Source organism: Solanum tuberosum, unplaced genomic scaffold, assembly GCF_000226075.1.
Source record: "Solanum tuberosum cultivar DM 1-3 516 R44 unplaced genomic scaffold, SolTub_3.0 scf00002, whole genome shotgun sequence".
In the NCBI taxonomy this organism is placed as follows: Eukaryota; Viridiplantae; Streptophyta; class Magnoliopsida; order Solanales; family Solanaceae; genus Solanum; species Solanum tuberosum.
In genome coordinates, this window is record NW_006238928.1 from 6,501,833 (window position 1) to 6,506,644 (window position 4,812).

Below are 4,812 nucleotides of genomic sequence, written 5' to 3' on the forward strand. Positions count from 1 at the left end.
GGTTGGGGTGTAAGGAGTACTTGTATTCTATCCCCTTAGCTCGTGTTTAGAGGTTTACTTGCTGAGTACCGTGTGGTTTGGTACTCACCCCTTGCTTCTACAAATTTTTGTAGGTTATGAGCCTGGATTTTTGTGGTACTTGTCATTCCCTTCTTTTCCAAGGCTTCTGGGAGATTTGTGAGGTAGTTGTTTGTCTTCTCAACGATCCTTCTTACTCCTGTTTATGATCTTGTTCTACTCTAGAAACAATGTCATATGAGACTTGTATTTTTCTTTTGATTCAATTGTAATACTTTAGAGACTTGTACACGTGACAACCAGATTTTGGAGGTATATTTGAGTTTATTATAAAAATTTCCGCATTTTATTGTAATGGTTGAGTTTTAGGCTGAATTGTCTTGGTGGGTTAAGACAAGTGTCATCACGTCCATTTTTCGGTCGTGACACCTATCAACATAAGAACCACCATTATTACCTCATTGTGGCTTCGGGTTAGACACCCAATCTTTGTTGACTCTTGGAGCACTAGAGGAGCCTTGGCTAGAAAACCTTTTCTTGAACCTTGGTTTACCTTGACCCTAAAATTCACCCTTGGAAGAATTGCCATCATCGGTCCTTGCTCTCTCCACTTCTCGATTCACTTACTTGAGCTTTTGTTCCTCAATTTTTTCGGCATGAACCACAAGATGTGAAATATTCATACTTGGGATGAGCATTTCCAAACGACATTCATTGACTACCAAGTCGGATGCCCTCATAACAAATTTGTTCATCTTGGCCCTAGAGTTCGCCACTAAGGTTGGATCATACTTAGACAATTGGGTGAACTTAAAGCAATACTCCTTCACACTCATACCTGCTTGGCGAAAGTTGATGAATTCTTGCATCTTTCGTTCCCTAAACTCTATGGGAAAGAACATATCAAGGAAGGCCGACTTGAACACTCCCCAATCTAACGGGCCCGCTCTTATGTGTCTCTCCTCCTTCCATTGCTCATACAAAACTTGAGCCACGTCCATCAATTGGTAGGCGGCTAGTTCCGCCTTCTCTTGTGGGGACACTCCAATAGCATCAAACACCTTAAACACTTCATTAATTCCTCAACCTTGGAGCCATAGAACATAGGGGTATTCATTTTTGTGAAATCCCTTATACTTGAAGTGGTTGTACTTGAATTGGTGTTCACTTGAACTCTAGCATCCCTAGTGACTTGAGCCATTAATGCATGAGTCAATGTTTGGAGAGCTGTACTTATTTCCACATTTGTCATAGCCCCCTCATCATTAGGAGCATGAGGACCTTGGGGAGGAACTCCCTCATTCACAATCTCCTCTTCCATCCTTCTTGCATTCGCCTTTCTTGTATTCATATCCTATATACACAAGAGAAGGGTTAGGAAAAGGACTTCATAGAGTTACAACTCTAAGGCATGATTAAATAGTAATGAAAGAACTGAAAGATCCTAAACATCTTATAGCCTCTCATTCATAAGTGTGGCGCGCTTCACACTCATGAACAAGACTCTACTAGACGTGGTTCATGAGACATCATCCTAGAATCATTCTAAACTTTGTGCTCTGATTACCAAGTTTGTCACGACCCGGGGTTACCCCCTAGGAGCAACACGGTGTACTTGACCCCGAAGGGGGTCTCATACAAGCCCTTAGCATAATCACAAACATAGTCATAGAAATGATGCGGACTTTCAAAGTTTTAAATAGAAGTCAACTTCTTTTTCATAACGAACATAAGAGTCTAGACCTTGTCTCAATCAGCATCTAGTACAATAGAGAATTCAATTAGGGTCAAATCCCTTTACAATAAAGTCTCAAAAATAGAAAGTACAATAGAAGCTAGAAAAGAATAACATCTTGTCCTCGAACCATGAGGACTCACCAAGCCTAGGGAATAATCAACCCAAGCTTTACTTGAAAGGAGAAGTATGTCTCAACGACCGGAACCTACACTCATAGTAAATGTAAATATATGTGTTAGCACATAAAGTATTAAGTATGGTAGCTATGCACTAAAATCCTTAAAACATGCATAAAAGGGACATTTAGTTGAAATCATGCATTTATGAAGTTTAAAAGTCATCATGCACATTTGTGAAGAAACATAAGACAAATCATATCATAAGCAACACCAAAGCTCTACTAGTGCAATGCAAAGGCAAGATCCCATAACCCTACCATATGCCAAGTACCAGTTTTAGGTCACCAACATCATACATATCACACCTTGACGTCACCCATAGCCAATACTCATATACAAAGAACAATTCATATTCATAACTTGTAGCAAGTAAGGTCAATCTTAACAACCATACATATCATAATTCATAAGTCTTCGTAGCATGAAAGAACCTCACCATAACCCCTCTTAAAGTCTACTTGTGCAATGCATAAGTGAAGTCCCATACCCCCACTCATACTAAGTAGTACCTCTTAAGAAATCATAGTTAAAGTCCATGTTCTTGTCATAATTCATATTCTTATCATATAGGGAAATATATCCTTAAACGACATAGTCCATGTGAGCTACATGGAATCCGGTGTCTTACTCCCACATCGAAAAGAGATGTCCTACTTGCCTAAGGTAGGGTTAACATATTTAGCTTTTAGGTGGATCAACTAGCTAAAGAACTATGTGGGCACATAGTTATGGGATAAGGAGATTGCTACTAGAGACCTAGACATTCTAACGTAAAAGGTTTCCATCTCATGAGATAACTTACATAGGGAAGTCGGACTTTCTAATGTAAAAACTTCCATCTCATTTTCATAACTACTCGGTGCTAAGCATAATTCCCTTTAAAGTTATATGAAGTCTTTACTTAAATTCATATTCATGAAAGAATGCACTAGGCACTCAAGTCAACATGGTGTCATAATAGCTCATAGAGTCATTAGGTGAGAATGTCCTTTCAACCTTAGAATCATCGATACGTGAGTAAACCTTTCACATCATATCCATAGAGTGTTCATAAGAATAGCCTTTCATTCAACACATCAAGATCATCATAGTCATAATAATTCATGCATAATAATGTGTAAGCGTATAGGGGAGAATAACCTTTCCAATCAATACCACAATTACACCATAGTCATATAATCTTCATTCTCAACATAAATCTTGGAGTACATGCATAATTCTCACATTCATGTACCAATTCTCATAACTTACCCATCAACAAATCATGAATCACATTCAATCCAACATTATAGAAATTCTACATTAGATGGGGGATACATAACTCAATCAATTCAATTCATTCATACAAGACCCAATTACATGCTTCTAACTTCCATTAAGATCACAATTTAGCAATAGAGGGGGATTCATGTGTTCTTGGGGAAATTTCACCAAAATTAAACCATAAATCATCAATTCAATTATAACCCAACACAATTCATTCCGCACCCCCCAAAAATGGTATCAGAGCTATGGATAAAAACAAACATATTAGTAGAAAACTAAGAAAAATAAGAAGAAAATTAAACAAACTATACCCAAAATATAAACAACTCAACCTTATGAAAACTGATAATGATAAATTAGATCAATTGATAGATAATATATCTAAAATAGAATATAAATATATTCAATATTTAAAATTACAATGAATAACGAATACAGACAACAACTTACTGAAACAATCATAGCAAAAAGACAAGAATTAAGACATAGGCAAAATAGACTTAACAGTAATATATTTACAGGAACTTGTAAAAAATCTATAATAGCACAGAGAAAAACTATTTTATAACTACAAATACAAATAGAAAATTTTAGAATATAAACTTCAACACAATCTATAAATGAATAAAGAAGAATTTGCAATAGATGAAAAAATATATGAAAACTATGACGGATTAAAAATAAAGATAATATTTTCTAATCTAGGAAGAAGGTATAAGAATATAGGAGAAAATATAAGTTTAATGCTAGAAAAAGAAACAATAAAATTAGAAGATAGTTTAACCGCTATGATAAGAATAACAAAGGAAAATGAAGAAATAGATAGAAAAATGGAAATTGAAAAATAAAACAACAAGCAAAAAAGGAAGTACAACAATTAGAAGAAGTAAAAAATACTAAAATAATAGAACTAGAGAAAGAATTAGCAATGTTAAAAGACATGTATCAAAATCAAACAAAAAGAAAAGGAACAAAGAACAAAATTAGCAAATGAGATAAATCAATTTAAAGAAAAGTTACAATTAGAAGAAGAACTTGAAGAAAATAACCAAGAAAACATAAGGATTGATGAAATAAACAATGATGAAGATGAACAACATTCAGAAACAAGTGAAACATACACAGAACTCTTAGAAAACTTGACGAAAAATCCAGAAGTAAATACAGGTGATGTCAAAGTGGAGGATGAAAAACTCAGTACATCAGGAATAAAAAACCCAAAAAACCTAAATCCAAAATATTATAATGCTAATTATGAACAATATTATAGAAATAAAACTATATGGGATAAAAGATTAAATAAAAAATGGACACCAAAACCAATAACAGAATAACATAATTTCTTACACTTGGACTGCGTAGAAGATATAAATAAAATAATCCAACTATGGATGGGCTATATATCAAAGCAATTGATAGATAACAAAATAGGAATGACTGAAACACCAGGATACATAAAAAGAACACCTATAGGAACAGTAAAATTATGGCTACAAAATTTATCAGATGAAAGTTTAAAAACGTTAAGAAGTAATAAAAAATCTAGTGGCGAATTAGCTACTACAACTACGGAAATATTATATAAGTATGAAGTAGCTATAAGAAATGAAT